Source organism: Zootoca vivipara, chromosome 15 (assembly GCF_963506605.1).
Source record: "Zootoca vivipara chromosome 15, rZooViv1.1, whole genome shotgun sequence".
In the NCBI taxonomy this organism is placed as follows: domain Eukaryota; kingdom Metazoa; phylum Chordata; class Lepidosauria; order Squamata; family Lacertidae; genus Zootoca; species Zootoca vivipara.
In genome coordinates, this window is record NC_083290.1 from 5,136,357 (window position 1) to 5,153,822 (window position 17,466).

General features: G+C 44.3%; 1 protein-coding gene across 5 annotated transcripts in view; it reads right to left on the reverse strand.

Annotated features, from left to right (window-relative positions):
- The window catches only part of TBX4 (T-box transcription factor 4), a 73,767-nt gene extending 58,631 nt beyond the window's left edge, over positions 1-15,136 (reverse strand). For 2 of the 5 annotated variants that reach the window (XM_060283098.1, XM_035139412.2), the window contains exon 1: positions 3,959-4,499. The gene's annotated coding sequence lies outside the window, so the exon portion shown is untranslated. Of the gene's footprint in view, positions 1-254; positions 2,039-3,958; positions 4,500-8,941; positions 9,077-14,937 lie in introns of those variants that run through there. The other 3 variants (XM_035139416.2, XM_035139413.2, XM_035139414.2) reach the window with 3 other exon arrangements.
- Between the last annotated feature and the right edge of the window lie 2,330 nt (positions 15,137-17,466).

Here is a 17,466-nt window from a genome sequence, read left to right on the forward strand (position 1 = left end):
AGTATTCAGGTGCTCTTAGGAGGAACGCAAAAGTACCTACCGGTATAGTAAGTATATATGCATTAGGAGGAGGCAGCGAGAACGTCTGGGCCCTATGGACAGAAGGCACTGGTGCGCGAATGGAAACTACCAGGAATTACTGAGCCTTAAATGAGATCGTTCCCCTTCCCCACACACACTTCCCCGCATACAATATCCCTTGCAATCCTATCCGCTACTCTATGCCCGACTTCCCTAGGTCTATTGGGACTTACTTCCAGGTCAACTTGCTCAGAACGGCGCTGCAAACGGAAGCCTTCCTTCCATGCCTGCTCCCAGTGTTAAAGTCACCGGATTCAATGGGGCTCGTTTCCAAGTATCGCCCTCCATGGGGAAAGGCGCGTCTAGGAGCGCGCCTACCTGCAGCTGAGCATATAGCATTTCACGTCCGCGGAAAGGGGGGGGGCAGGCGGATGCTTTACTTCCAAGTAAGCCTGCTTGGGATCGGGCCTCCCTAGATGTCTAGCTTGTCCAAAGGGCCTTGGGCTTAAAAAGGGGCGCTCTGGTGACGTCTGAGCGCCGCGATCACCAGCATGTTTAAAAACACACACGCACTTTCCTTTTCGTTTTCCTTTTCTTAAAGGAAAGGAACCATTTATCTACACACCATCCTGAACTTTTTTTAAAGCCAGCTTTTAAAAAAACGGCGGCACAGCCCTTTGCCCAACCCCCACTTTTAAAAAGTAGGTGCGTTGGAGTTTTATATAATGCATGCCCTGACATTTTACACAAACAGGGAGAATTCTGGCTTTGTTTGTTTAAAAAAACCGATTTAGCCAAGCAATTTTAAGAGATTATTTTGAGAGAAAACTAACATGCTGCTCAAACGGCACCCAGAGAGGTCGCTTTTATTGGGATACTTGCAATGCAACCCTACAAAGGTCTACTCGGAAATAAACCCTTTTGAGTTCAGTGGGATTTACTCTCAGGCATGAAAGTGCATATAGGCTATAACTACAAACCTGCTTTTCTGGGAGTAGGCCCCACTGACGCCAGTAGGACTTACTTCTGAGTTGACATGAGTGGGGTCGTTCTGTTAAACTGCAACCCAACACGCACTTAGCCTGGAAGAAACTCAGTCCAGCTCTGCTGAGCCGTGCATATTTCTAAACCCACATACCTACCAGGGACATTTAGGTAGGGTGCAAGGTTCCCTTATTTTAAAGGATGCTCTATATAAGGTGCTGAGGTGTGTGATACTTGTAGTTAAAATACACTGCTCGTATTTTTTTAAAAAAACAAAAACACATAGGAAGATTATTTGTGGGTGGGTATGTCTCATCATCGTTATTATAAACGAAAATGTTCAACTTGGTTCCTCATACCTGGTGAAGGCTACCTAGAATTAGGAAGCGATTTGTTGTCATTCCACCCCAAAACGTATGCCTGTTTAATTCTCAAATAAGTTACATAGTTCATGCAAGTTTGGGACCAAAAACAGGAGTGAATGAAACATTCCGCCATAACTGTGTAACGCGAAGCACATTTATTTACAGGCAAATGCCGGAGATTTACGTCTTCTAAATAACTTACTCCAGAGTAAGTTCACGTAGTGTGGTTGGCTTCAGAAATCCGACTCATAAAACAAATGCTAGCTGACCACCATTGACTTGGCCAGATTCCTCTCGGCCTCAGTTTCCCTGTCTGTAACATAGCAGTGGCCTTGTTCTCTCACACACAAGCTGCTTCAAGGGCAAAACGTGGCCAGGGAAAATTATCATTGATTTTAAGAACAGCGCCGTTTATATTATTACAGCTAATCATCCTATGAGGGCAACAAAAACAATGCATTTGTGTTGCTACTGTTAATATTATCAAGTTAGATCTTGATTGAATTAATGATCAAGTTGGATGGGGAACCGGTTGGTTGGTTGGTTGGCAGGCCCCCGTCTGTCTCCGGACACAGTGGAAGAGCGTGACTTTGGAGGTGAAGTCAAACCATTGGAGAGTTAGAGCCACAACATAATCAAGCATGGCCTACCCATTTAAAAAAGGGGGGGTCTAGATTTCCCCTCAGTGCCACCACTTGCAGGATCGATTCCCACCCTCACCCCCACCCGGAATATTAGATATCTAAGGTGAGTTCCCCTGTTGTACTTGGAGCGCTGCCAGTTTCTTTTAAGTTGATTTTTACTGTAGGCTCTGCAGCAGTCAAAGGGTCTAAACTTTCCAAATTTAAAGCGTAGTTTAATATCGGAGGTTGACGCATCTCCCCCGCCCCAACACACACAGACACTTTTAAATTCCCGGGGAAACTTCTACTTCGTCTTCCCCTTCCTTCCTACCGTACTTACTACTCCTGTACTATAGACCTGGCCACATTGGTTCAAAAAGACTTCTCAAAGAAGCGCTCTCCAAAGCGTGGGCGCTTTTGTTTACATCCAGTTTCCCCAACTCCACCACGCCGCCCCGAAAGTAACGCGGGTTCAGATGAGTTGCCTGAAGTTCAAAGGCGAGGGCGAGGAAGGAACACCGTTTCTACGCAGGCGCCACTCCCCAGAACTTTTATTTATTAGTGGCATTAATGTTTAAGGTGTTATTCTTTCGAATCCACCTCCGTCGGGAGTCTGTGACGTTCCCGAAGTAAAGGCAGAGATGTTAGCAAACGCGCATTCGTCATAGAAGTACAGAGGGAGTTACAAAGTCCTCCTGAAGGATTAAAAAAAAAACACGCCCCTAATTTCCGACTACTATACAGTATTGGCAAATCGATCTGGTCGCCTTTTTTGTCTTTTTTTTTTAAGAACCGTTTTCAAAATACTTTCTCTTTCTGCTTCTAAATGGGTTTTTATTCCCATCTCCCAAGATCTCCATCTACTGCAGAAAGTTGCAGGTCTTTGAACTCTCTTTGATTAGAACATGCCTGGTTAGAAAAAAGGGCTTTCAAATTGATAATTTACTTTTTTGAAATGTGATATATAGCAACATTAGCTCTGTACTTTTTGTTTTCTGTTACACAAAGCTGTGCGGTCTAATTATCAAATGAATGAGTGATCTAGTGCTGTGAATCCTGCTAGTCAGGAAGTCCTATTGAACTCAAGGGGCCTTACTTTTGAGCAAAGATGCTTAAAGATTACGCTCTGCAAGTCATCAACTCAAAAGGCCCAGAAGGTCAGGTAAAAATAAATAAATCATCAGATTAAAGTGAGAGTATCTAAAGTGTGATAGGAAAAAAATACTTTGAAAAATAAAACTTACACTGGATCTTTAAAAATAATTATTAGGGAGTGTGTGGTTTGGGCAAATCCATTACAAATTCTAGATAGCAGCTTTTTTCAGAATGTTCAACCTAGAATGCTGTAATGCCCACTTATATGTGTATTTAAAAATAAAAATAATTCCCGCCCTCCATTTTCTTTTCCACCCGAACCTTGCCCCAGAGATTCCTGCTCCCTCCCCAAACCTTGGCGATTCCTCTCCTTCCCTAGAAATAACAGCAGTTGAAACGCATTCGCCATCACATAGGCCCCTGTGATTAGTTTGGGGGATGGATGATGGAGGAGGGAAGAGATGAAGCATTCCATGTTTTTAGGGAACAGATACACATACATAAGCTCAACACAAATTGGAGGGGACGCGCGTGCACGTACATATAAGAAAGGGGAGGTTGGCTGAAGCGCAACCCAACAACTGCACATAATGTTGATCTGGACACAACCTGGCAGGTCTCCCCTCCCTCTTTTTCTACTGGTGGTGGTGAATTCATTCCTGTAGATTCGAGCTTGGTCCTTCCTCTTCTCCCTCCACCCACCCCCTCTGTGCCTGGCAAAAAGCTGGCGAGGTGGCAAACACTTCTTTTGGCCCGCTCCCCCCCTCTCCATCCACCACCCCTTTTTAACCTAGCTGGGGGTCTTTACTTTGCGATGTGTGCGTGTGTCGCGGGGGGGGGGGGGGTTGGAGAGAGAAACTCTTGACTCACAGTAATCGCTCGAGGCTTGACGCTGCTGGAACGAGAAGTCTGGCGAAGTTTCGCTGCTGTTGTTTCATCAAAAGCATCCAAGAGGGATCAGCATCCTTGTTAAAAAGAGGGGGGTGAAATCACCCTTCCTTTCCCAAATCCTTTGAAGAAGAAGGGGGGGAAACTCGCACAAACATACAAAATCACCACCACCAAATGATAATTTAAAAAGAGTCCATTTCTGGTTCTAGGTCCTTAAAAAATGAATCTGCTTTTTTGATTATTTTTTCCCCCGGGGGGGGAAAGAACACGCAGAGAGAGGGGATCCCAAATGAAGAGAGATGGTTCCTTCTAAGCTGGTCTATTCCCATAGATCTCGTTTTGTACCTTTAAGATCTCCTCTTAAAACGTTCCATTAAATAAAAGAGAGAGAGAGAGAGAGAGAAGAGGGGAAGAGAGAGCGCCAGTTTGGAGTCTTGACTGCCCACCCTTCTTGCCGTCCCTCCCTCCCTCTCCTCTGCTGACGTTGCTGCTGTCAGTCTTCGGGAGTTCCAACTAGTTTCTTACTTAGGATCTTCCAAGCAACCGGGCCCCCCTTCTCCTTCTATTCCCCATCACCACCACACTCTCCCTCAACCTGCAGTCCCCTTTCCCAAAACTGGCCCTGCCTCCTCACCCGCTTTCTCCCCCCCTTTTTGCTCAGAGTACCATGGAGCAGCCAAGCTGGGACAGCACCATCTCCTCCCTCCACCCTGAACTCCCTTCTCAGTGTTTGGATGCTGCTTTCGGAAAGGGAGGGGGGGTCAGAGAGGCACATCATGGTTTAAATTATAGTACATCTGGAGAGCACAGTCAGGCAAATAACGTGCTCGGGGCATCAACTAATAATACTGGCTGAACGGCTAAAGAGATAGCAGGCCTTTGGCTTTTGAGCATAAAAGCCCACATCTATATCAAGGGCCAGATATCTGGGGTGGGGGTGGGGGTGGGGTGGGGAACAGGCAGCGCACACCCTGCCTCAAGAGATGAGCCCCAAAGCACAAGCAAGAGAGAAGGGATGTAGCTCAGTAGCAGAGCATCTGCTTTGCATGCAGAAGGCCCTAGGTCCAACCCCAACATCTCCAGAAAGGGCTGAAAAAGATTCCCTGCCTGAAACATTGGAGAGGTGCTGCCAGTCAGTGTAGACAATACTGGAGCGAATGATCTGACTCAAGATTATCTTTCTGTGTCCCCACTGCTCTCCAGAGCTCCTGCTGCAACAGACAAGGAGGTCTGTGCCTTTAAAACAGCAGACCAGCTATCCAACAGGTGCTGCTTCTCCTTCCTGCTGCAGAGTGTCTGTCTGTGGCAGGCAGCCTTGAAAGAGGCTGAAACCATGAAGAACTGGCTCCACCATACTAAATGCCCATGTACAGTGTCCTGTTTTTCCTAACAGCTGCCGGCCAGTTGTTTTTGGGACGCTCACAAGTCAGGCGTGAAAACAGTGCCCCCACCTTCAGCCCCAGAGATAGACTGCCTTTAAACCTGGAAGTTCAGTTCAGCTTTCACAATTCTCTACCCCCATTCATTAACCTGCCTAATCCAAAATTTGAAAACTGTCCCCTCGGTTTGTGGCCGCCTCCACAGCTTGTGAGTGTGAATCCCATCCATTAATTATTATGAGTTGAGTGAACAAATACACCCCTGTTTGTCAATCTTGAACTGTCTGCTAATTATTTCCACTGGGTGAGTCCTATGGGAGAGAGAGGGAAGGAAAAAAGTTTGCCTGTCTGTCTTACAAGACGGTGCATAATTAAATTTTATACAATTCTATCCTGATCTCCTCCCAGTAGTTGTCTTGTCACCAAGAGGCTCCAGCTTCTTATTTTCTGTCTCCAGAAAGATGCTCCAACTTGGGTCATGTCACTTGCCCCTTTTCTGTATGTTTATCAGCTCTGTGGTTTGTTGCATTTGTATACTGCCTTTCCACCAGGGCATTCAAAGTGGTTTGCAATTTTAATAATGGAGATAAAATTTACTGCGGCGGAGTCCTTTCTGGCTGGGCAGGAAGCTGATGGCACAAGCACACTCTGACCTGGGTTACCTCGCTTCTGCCTTCCCCTGAGTCACACAGATCTCTACAGCATCATACTCATAACCTCTTCATGAATTTTAAAAAGTGGCACCTTTCCCCCCAGAGAGCCAATAAACTGTCTGTTTGTTAATTATTTACCTGCCCTTCATCAAACAACCCTAAGGCAGATTACAATATTACAAGAAGCCAGCAAAAGTGACTGCATGTAAAATAGAATTAAAAATTCCGACATAAAAACTCCATCAGTTACAGCAACGCACTAGCATCCTGCAGCATCTGGGACAAACAGACTGGTTTTAACAGGGCACTGGAATGTCAACAATGCTGGCATCCACTGTAGTTCCAGAGGGGAGTGCATTCCACTCTCAGGGTGCCATGAAGATGAAACCCATATCCTATGTCACCACCCAACATATACCCCCTAGTGATGGGGCAATGAGAAAGACCTCCTCTCGAGATCCAAGGACCTGGGCAAGCTGATGCACAACATAAAAGAGCCCTGCTGGATCAGACCAGAACCTCCTCTACGCCAGCATCCTGTTCTCACAGTTGACAAGCAAATGCTTCTGGGAAACCAAAAAGCAGAACAGCATACATATGTATGCACAACCCTCATAATGAAACATGTTTTGCATTGGGCGAGCAGCTGCCAGCCTCAACGCCTCCATCCATATAACAGGGATAATCACAACCTGGGTCCTTATAGCTCCTGTTAGGGGACAGATAACTGTTTGCTCCCATTTTACAGGTTGGAGGACTGAGGTCGAGAGAGAGGGATTTGCCCAGGGCCACACAATGGTGTCTGCAGCAGAGTGGGACTTCCCCAAGGCAGCATCTCTGCTTTCCTTAGCCACTGGACCACATTGGGTAATGTGAAGATGAATATACTATGCAAAGGTTTGGGAATGATTTGCACATTTACAGAGTACTGTTCAAAAATAATTAATATAATATAGATATTTGGGCGCATTGAAATATGAGAAATGACTCACCGTATCAGACTGAAGGTCTGTCTGGTCCTGTATTCCACCCCAAAGATGGCCACCCCTCCCTCAGCTGAAATTTAGCGGTACACTGCCTCCAGGGTTCAATATAGATATCGTGGCCTAATAGCTATGGATAGATATCTCTGTGAAATGGCCTTACAGCAGCAATTGTATACACACTCATCTGGGAGTAACTCCCGTTGAATTCCATGGGATTTATTTCTGCATAGGATGGCTCTGTAATCCTTATTATTCTATATTTAAAAAGCCATTTGTGGCCTTCACAACATCATGCTGGTGGGTTCCATAATTAGGTGTTGGAAGAAACACAGAAAAAGACCAACTCTCTTCTGGTCCAAACCCATCCATCACAATCACTCAACTGAGTGGGCAAACAAAACCACACAGAAAGCAAACAGACAAACAAAAAACATTTTGAAATGTCAGCTACCAGCAAATGACCCTAAACTCAGTGAAGTTAAGCACTGGGTAGCCTGAATTAAATGCATTTATACTACGATCAGCCTGAGGGGGCTTAACTTCCTCAAGTTTAGAAGGTGAACACACACATGCCAATTTCTAGCTGAAATTTTATTTGTATTCAGAAGGACACAGATTCTAGAAAGTTTGCAACCCAACAAAACAAAACAAAATCAAAACAAAAGCCTAGTAAATTTTATATTTCACACACACACACACACACACACACACACACACACACACACACACGAGAAGTGTTCTCATTGTGAGTCAGCCCATTGGTCCATCTATTCTAGCTCAATACTGTTGACACCAACTGGCAGCAGCTCTCAAGGATTTCAGACAGGGAGTCTCTCTCTCTCTCTCTCTCTCTCTCTCTCTCTCTCTCTCTCTCTCTCTCTCTCTCTCTCTCTCTCTCCTTACCTGGATATGTTTGGGATTGAACCTGGGAGGTTCTCTGGGCAGAGCTGAGGCCTTTTGCCACATACTTGGGACTTGCAGCACCATCATATACCATATGCTATGGCACTGAAGGACTAAAGTCCACAATACAGACTCCTACAACAGCCATCCTGGTATTTGACAGACCAAATCCATCCAGCTCCTAAGAGGTCCTCAGCCAATAGTGGATTTCCGCTACCTTGCTTAGGAAACTCCTAAGAGTAACAATCCTTAAAAAGTATGGCAACTTATGTTAAGAGTCATGGGACAGGGGGCTGTCTTCATCATCAACATTAGTGATGGTGATTTTTAAAGTTATTGTTACGACCCCTCTTTCTTACCTGCACCAAATCCATTCTCACAAGCCCACCTTTTACATGAACCCTTCGGTACAGCCTTCTAATCCCCAATGCCCTCCTGTAATGGAGCCTGTTACCAGAACTAAGTATGTGCAACTGAAATAAATCATATGGTGTTCCCCCTGTTTATGCCCCCCCCAAGTCTTTCTTATGTTGACAAATTTTAGGTTGTAAGCTCTTTGGGGAAAGGGACCTTCATGCTCCTGTATTCTGCAAAGATTTACACCCCTACAGTATAAGAATCAACAACAGCAGTACCGTACTAACAATTGTCTGACTATCCACCACCACTTCCTAACTCCTGCCTTGTATCCAGTACTGGTGATACTCACGAGTAGACCCGTTGAAAATCAATGGATATGACAAACATAGGCTCATTCACTTCAATGAGTCTACTCCAAGTAGGTATTGGCTATAACCCCTCCCCCCCAAACCAAGATTGTGCTGCCTGGAGACTGAGAGTACCCTTTTGGCAGGGAGAAAGGTGTCCTCACTTCCCCCCCCACACACACACACCCCGTCGCGAAAATATCCAACAAACAATAGAATTCCTGAAGCAGAGCTCTGTGGGACTCAAAAAGCTTGCATCTCTCTCTCTGTCTAAGCAAGCGGACAGAATTTGTTTAAGACAGACAGACAGACAGGACAAGGCAAGACAATTTACCAGTTTTGCAGCTCCGAAAACAATATTCTGCAGCTCTCCTAGCTTCAGAGCAGAGGAGGGGAGAGGAGCTTCTCCCAACGCGTTTTCGGGCTGCAATCCAATCCACGCTTACCTGGGAGTAAGCCTCCCTAAACTCACTGGCGTTTATTTCCGAGTAGCCATGCATGGCACAGACCTGAGCTGTTAAAAACTCAACTCCCAGACGAAGTTTCAGCGTGGCTCCTTCTGAGGCGAAGAGGACGAAAGGAGAGAGGAAGCTTTTCGCTTTTTTTTTTCTGTCACCCCCCTCCCCGATTTTGGGGGCAATCTCTACATCTATCTTTTAGGTGGAGTTCAAAGCGACAAAGCACTTAAACAGTCACAGTCTTATTCCCCTCCCGGCCAAGATACAGGGCCGGGTGGGGGTGGGGGGTTAAGAACCTCATCTCACCTTCCTCATAACTATTTGGTATTTTAAAACACTCACCGGAGCGAGATTCGATCATTTAGTTTTAAAATGATTTTTTGATTGATTGGGGGGATCGATTAGGCTTGAGAGGAAGGAAAAAGGATATTCGGGGAACCAATTTAGCATTTGGAGAAGAGGGGGGATGAATAAGTCAAATATTATTGGGCCCAGACTGTTCAAGCAGCGACACAAAGCAGAAAGGGGACTTGAAGAAAATCGAAGTCCCTGTAGCATTTAAAATGCCTCAAAAACAAACAAACGAACGCCATTTCATTTTAAGACAAATCGAACTTACATTTGATGGCATTTTACTTTCCTGGGGGAGGAGAATTTTGTGGCGTTAAAGACTGAAATATTAAAGATACGCGGGCAAACACATCTATTATATATATATATATATATATATATATATATATATATATATATATATATATATATAATGCACACACACACACATCAGTTAGTCCGGTGGATTAAAAACAAATATACATCTATGCTATTAATATTCCCACCATGTTCCAAAATAGCATGTTTACCTGGAAAATAAGGGCTACTTACTCATACGCGGGACTCACTTGGAAGTAAATAAGGCAGCCGGCTCGTTTTCTTAGCGCAAATGAAAACTGATCCATTAGCTGTTCTGAAAAATGTGCTATTTATGATATATATGGCGGCCAAAACTGTACAGTTACAAATATTATTGACTGGGCCTTTTGAATTGCTTCCTCCGAGGGAACTTGTAAATTCATTTTTTTTTTTAGGTGGGGGAATCAGGGCCATCGTCACTCCCCCTAACTGTCCATGAACCCTGTAGCAATGTAGTTTGGGGGGGGGGGTGTAGAAAATTGAAAGAGCCCCCGATTGAATGAAGGAGGGGAGAAAAACACGTTTGCAGGAGAGGTTACGCCTCCCCCCCCCCCCCTATAGCGGGTGTGATGGGGTGGGTGGGTCAGGAACCGATTCATTTTGAAGTTTAGGAAGGGTGGATTTGGAGGGTGCGGTGAGGGAATTGCAGCGGTCTGAAGAAATGGGGATGTGGAGATTTGATGGATCCGAGGGCAAAACTTGCAAAAAGTTGATTATATATTTCCTGCACCAAAACAACAGTCTGGAGTTTGCTTTTCTCTCTCCCTTTTTTTCTCCACTCCCTCGAAAAGAGGATGGTTACGATCCCAAACCTAATTACTCCGCAGCGATTCCTTTTCTTTCGAATGGGGATTGACACCGGATTTAAAAAGCGGAGTAAATATATCACACGCCTATTGTACATACATGCAACCTCCCTACCTGCAACAAGCAAATGTCTAGAGCAGTGTCAGTTTTAATGGGGTATGGAAGAGGAAGGTGGGGGGTGTCTTACTTTTGAGTAAAGAGGCCGAGCCTTAATAAACACCCCCCAAATTACTGCGGGAGAGGGAGAGAGAAGGCTGCGTCGCTCGTCTCCACAACCTCAGTTCTGCTGGGATGGAAAGAGTCAAAGAAATTGACCCCCAAGGAAAGAATTTTTTTAACATATACTATACAGTACTCACACATAGATAAATATGAGAGAACACAAAATTGAGAGGATCCACAAGTACGAAAACACAGCTGAAGGTGAACAATTGGCGCGGTTTCCTCGGTACCGATTTCAGAACACAATGGATAGTATTCAGTCGGTCCCCGCCCCCCGCTCCGCTAAAAAATAAAGCCTCCAACATTTCAGCCTGTAATAAATAAACGATTTGAAAAAGCCTGCGAAATGTCACAGGCCGGTGGACTTTACCAGCGCTTGGGACACAGGAGGCTGGAATCCTACCTACAGTACAACTTACCTGGGAATAAGCCCCCGTTGAACACAGTGGGGCTTACTTCCAAGTAAACAGGGTTCACATGGCAGGGTTGTCTGCCTTCTCTGGCCAAGCCTTGCTTCGAGTGAAACAGGCTCAGAGAATCGTGGGGTTACCTCGGGTTAGGGACAAATTCTTGTGTGAACTCCTTATCGTCTGAAAGGCCCGTATATAAAAAATCTTACAGAATCCGAGTTCTTTTTCAATGTATCATTTCGTGCAAACCATAAGCGCGGTTATTCGGAAGTTAAAGATGCAGTCCTCATGCGTTTACTTCCGGGGCTGCTCCGTTGAACACAGCGGCACAGGCCAGGGCTTCGAATTCCACTGGATTTAGCTACTCCCAAACTAAGTGTGCATAAGATTGCAACTTTACTCCACACACACACATACGCACGCAGATCTAAATACAGTATGTTTAAATTTCAAAAATAAAAAACGAGCATTTTGCTCTATAAAATGGGTTTTCTACATTTAACATTGATTCAAAATATCCTGATGCTAAAATATCCTATATTAAAACATCCAGAGAAATAGACAAAAATCCACAGTCATGCAAATGTCCTTCTGAGAACCAACCAGAATATCATAAAAATAACCAGCAAACTGTTGGTTTTATTCAGAAATTAAGATCCTCCCTACGAAACTTTGTAGCTTTCAACCCCCTATTTTTAAAAATACATAAATAATTAAAATAACCAAACGAGACGCAAACAGATGCTCTCAGGCGACTTCCTTTAGGAAACAAGTCCGTTCGCTCTCCTAAAATGCCTACGTGGCATTAAATATCGAGCGGGATTGACTCCGGAGTGAACTCAGCGGTTCCACGTACATTCAACCCGCTCCGAAGCATGTTTACTCAGAAGTAACCTCCACTGGTTTCAATGGGACTTATTTCCCAGTAGAGAGAGATTAGAATCCCATCCTGATCCTTGGGCATTTCTGGCCGACCTTAATGGCAGTTTCATATGCATACATATAAAAATGCGTCATGTTTCCCCCGAAGTAAACCCCTCAAGAGGATATACTACTCCTATGGAAGTGTGAATAGGATGGCAGCCTGGAAATTATTTACTCGGAATAAAGCCCAACTCAGTTCCACGGACCTTGCGCCTTAAATCCAGGCGCCCCATTCACCCGGACTGCAGGGCGAATGGGTCTTAGGTGTCAGCCTGTGGGCACAAACCGATCTTGTGCGTAAAAGCGCCCCAAAAAGCGAGGTTGGACGGCTGGAGGAATCAATACCTTGTAGGCACCAACTGTGTAACAGGGCCGGAGAATGTATCTAGTTTTACATATCCACGTTGAACGAGGAATTAAGTTCTCATGAGCTGCAACAGGGCGCAGAGTACAATCTAGTTGGATACAAACCATAGTTTTGATTTTTTTAAATTAAAAAAAATGCTCGCACAGACTGATTAGTGGTCATTAATTCGGATTTATGCGTTTAATTTCAAAGCTTGCTTTAACTTTAAAAAACCCCAACTAAAGTAGGGTGTTTTTTTCTTCCTTTCCAGGTTCTCTTTTCAGGCTTTCTTGCAGAAAATGGAGAGAAATTAGAACGGGAGAGATGGCTGGGAATCAACGAGCCAATCGCTTCTACTGTCTGTTGCCTCTGCATCTAGAAAGTAATATAGCCACAACTTCCGTTGGGATGGGTAGCGAATTAGCGATGGCTTCCGAAGGAGGCGTTTAAGACCCTATTGTCCTGCAATATCCCCGTCCATCCTATAATCTGCAGTCCGAGATTTTACTTGGAAGTAAACTCCTCCTAGCCAGTGAGCTTTTACTCTTCCAGGCAAGCACCCATAGCTGGCAGCCTCGTGGTTGTAACCAGCTCAAATCTACTCAGAGTAGATCCACTGAACTGGAAGATTAGTCATGCCCATTCATTTCAAAGGATCTTCTCTGAGCATGACTGACGTTGGCTAGAACTTCCGATCCCCCGCCCAAAATATACCGGTGTGAAGGCAGCTAAATCAGGAGATATCTATTAATTTTCTTTCCCTCCCCTGTAACTATATCAATAATTTCACGATTTTAGATTATTATCTAGGATGAGAATTGGATTCTGGAAATTTAACATATTATAGAGATCAATAAACCCTTTTACTTTGCGCGATTAAGGGCACCGCCACCCTTCCAAAATGAAAAAAAAAAAAAACATTTGTCAAGGGGAAATTCTGAGCGCCCTGACTAGGGCAAGGAATTCTATGGAGCCAGCCCATTGATATTTTACTTCTGAGCAGAGATCTATAGGATCGCTCTGCCGGCATAAATGTCAAGGGCAAGGATTAGGAGTGAAAGCCCATGCATGTTTACTCAGAAGTCCTATTTAATTCAATGGGACTAGGGAGTGTGTTGATTTAGGAACTAAACCCCATCGAATGCAATCTGATTTTACCTCTGAGTAGACATTACTGTATGTTAAGCAGGTGCTCAAATTGTCTCCCATCGGGACACCAAGAGTGCTTACCTTGCGATTGTTTAAATGTGGTGTTTGTTAAGGGGTGGCGGTCCACAGCTAGTATTGATAAACCAATAAGGGGGGGGATGCATATATATAAAATGGAGGAAACGCGAAGAAATGGGGAAAAGAGGATAGGGAAGTGGGGAGGAAAGAAAGAAAAATAGCAAAGAAAAAACTCCACAAAATAGGGGAAGGGGGGGGGAGAGGGAAGAAAATTTGATAATAAAAAGTTGAGTTTTAAACTAACAGCACCTGAGAGTGAACTATCGAAAGAGACTTTTTAAAAAACTCTCCTCTTCAGCTACTTCAGAATAAGAATAAAAATAATTAAAATGCAATACATGGTCTCTGTAGCATAGAAGATTATTTTTTTAGAAGCGGGTGTGGCGGGGGTAGGGGGAGAGAATTACAGTCTGAGATTTTAAATGCCTGACCTCTTCAGCTAAATCCACAATGATTAGTTTTCAAAGCTTAACCTCCGCCAACTTTGTATTGTATCCATATGGATAATGGGAACCCTCCAGAGAGCATTTACACGTGTGCAAAAGCACGTGTGCATACTTGTCTAGCGAGGCATGCAAAAGGAAGATGTTAGATAAACGTCCGCGAGTACAATCCCACCCGCAAAATCTGAATTTTGCCACCGACATTAATAGGTTGTCTATCCGTATGTGCTAGTATACCAGTGAGACGTCATAGATCTATAAAAATAAAATTATATAAGATAACTGGATATATAAGATATAAGAGTTACCAAAAGAAATCTACAGTATTTCAGCGCGATCCTAACATTTTCGGGAAACCCCTGGGACTTAAAAGTGTGCATAGGATTGCAGCATTATCTTTCTAGCGCCCTCCAACAGGCTACATCTGGGCTATCCCATTTTAAATTATTCATACACAGGTCTACTCATGCGCCGCTGAGTTAAATGGGATTTCCTCCAAGGTAAATTGCATAGATAGGATTGCAAGCTAGAAATTACATTAAAAAGGTTTGTGGTGCCCAGATATTAGAACCAATTGTATTCCGATTGCAATTTTAATAATAATAATAATAACAATAACAACAACAATAACAACAACAACACGAATTTATCTGCAATCCTAGAGACACACAAGGTAATTCAGCGGGGCTTGCTTTTGAGTAGACCTATACTGTATATAATGCACTGTTATTCACTTTTATTTGCAATATTATAGTATATACACACATTTACTGCATAACATAACAAGGGAAGATTTATCTTACCTCAGCTTAACTCGACTCCAAATATTGCCTTTCCTTCCCCCCCCAAAAAAAAATAAGTTTTGGGAGGATTTTTTTTTACAAGGACTCTTGTTTTCCGTGGACCTTCCACGAAACACAATGACATTTAGGAAACAAACAACCCAAAACACTACTGGTTCTTTTTGGGACAAGATTATCCCCCTCTTAAAAAAAATTAAAGACTTCTGTCCCCCCTTTTTTCTATCCTTGAAAGTGAATTTAAACCCCCTAAACTCACTCCCACCGTCACGTGGTGCTGAAATTGGGAACAGAAGCAGATTCGGAAGGCGGGGGAGGGGGGGGAAGTAAACTGGGGTCAGCCTTTTAATGAACCATTTTCCCCCAGACCTTAAATATATTTATGTATATAATCCGGGGCTGTCTAGAAGTTTGATACTGAAGGAGAAGGCGGGAACAGGGAAGAGAAGGCTTTTGTGGCGGTGGAAAAAAAAGCAACCCAGAGCAAACCTCCTATTTAAAAAAGGTGGGTTGTTGTTACCTGTTTCTTATATCAGAGGAGCAGAGGGAAGATAAACAGGTGCTGCGTGCGATTATTTGGCTCTGAAATGTAACATCCTCCCCCCTTTCCTTCAACAGGGGCAGCTTTTATCGTGAGGAAAGAGCCAAACGCGTGTTCTAAATGTAATAACCCTTTTGCTTGTGTGTTGTTTGTTTCTTTGTTTAGGGGCGACCCAAACAAAAGGCGGTGGAGAAGCTGCCCAAAGCTTGACTTAGGAGAAAGTTCTCTCTAACTCAGTGGGAGGCTTACTTCTGAGTAGACGTGCTTAGGATGGCGCAGTTACCCAACCCTGCCAAATTAAGCCCTCTTTGGGCACACCGTGGGGCTTCTTCCTCTTGAGAAACTGGTCCCCGCATAGGGAGTGAATGGCTAGGCTGGATTTCTGGAGGGCTTGTGGCGACCTTCCCCTTTTCTTTTTAAAGGAGTTTGGTCTCATGTCATCGAATGATGTCATTAAATATTTGGATTTAGTTTTCCAGGTTAGATTTTTAGATGCTTGTGCGTGGGTTTGTTTGTTTAATTAACCCTCCCTCACTACATTTTAAAAACTGAAGCCATAGAATTAATTATCCATTTCTTGAGAACACCGTGTTGAAATCAAGACAGGATCCAGGGAGGTAAGGTTTCCCCCCGCCCCCCAAAAATCTCTGCCTGGTTTTGTGAACGCAAAGATAACCCATTTTGTTTGTTTGTTTGCGCCCCCCCCACTTTGTCCAAATCGACTTCCAATTTTGCCTTGCGCTTTCTCTCTTCCGCCCCTCCACCTCTGACAAAACTTTATCGTCGTCCCCCTCCCTAATTTAAAGATCTGGTGGTTTTCAACACGATCTTTTAAACACTTAAAATGGAGAAAGAAATTCAGTTCAAATTCGAAAGATAATGGATTTATGTAGCACGATCAAAGCCCCGAGGCGCTTACAATGCAAGCCATTGGGACGCATTAAATTGTAATACTGAGAGAGACTTGCGTAGGGAGTGGGGGGGGGGGGTGGCGGTGCTGTTTTTAAACAACCCTGGTGTTCCTTGGTGAGTCTTCTCTCAGCCGATTTGCGTTCAAGGAAGCGCTCGGGGAACGTTTATTTTAGACAGTCAAGCTATAAACACTATCCCTTTTTTTTAATGCTGCTAAAGGGTTTCTTGCTTCGTTTCAGCGTTCATTTTGTTAGCATAACCTGAGAACGACAAGTGAATAAAAGGCGAACGACTGGCACAAAATAGCTAGTGGAGTTGTGAAAGGTGGCAGGAGTGAAGCCGGACAGACATCACGCCCTGGGGGCTATCTCAGTCCCCGACGCGCGTGTGTTTCGTTGGGATTGGCCCATGGCGACGCACAGATACTCTGCACACGCTCGAGGCACTATTGTTATTGCCTGGCATTTATGCCCCGCATCAAATTAGACTCTGGCAAGGAATCCACTTCACATATAACACCCCAAGGAGCGGTGGTGGTGGTGGAACTAGGGAGGGGTCTCCTATTAGCTTCTCTTCCTACTTACTTCCAAGGAAGGGGTTCAGATCCTGCTGTTGGAATGTTGCATGTTGTTGTTTTTAACTGCTTAAATCCATGCCTGCTTACAAAACAATATGATGCTTGCTCTGAGTAATTTTGTGAGTGGACTCAATCATTCAGTAGCACGTAGGATTTACTTCCATGCAAAGTAACCTGGGAGCAAGTCCCATGGCACCTACTTCTGTGTAGACATGAGTAGCTTTGCTCACTTGTCCCATGGAGCTTACTGTTGAGTGAGTCCTGCTGAAGAGTGAGCTAGTAAAATAGGCACAGAATTCTTGGAAAGAGCATGAAATAAACTCACTGCAGAAAGCTGGTTGTGGGGCTAAAAAAGTGGGAGGTGACCTATGCAGAATAAGAGGCCCATATTACACAATTACACTGGAGGTAGGCCCCACTGGGGCCTACTGGTCTTGCTCCCAGTAAGCAGAGTTAAAAGTGTGCAGGTTTGCTTCAATTTAAACCGCTGCAAATTTCATTT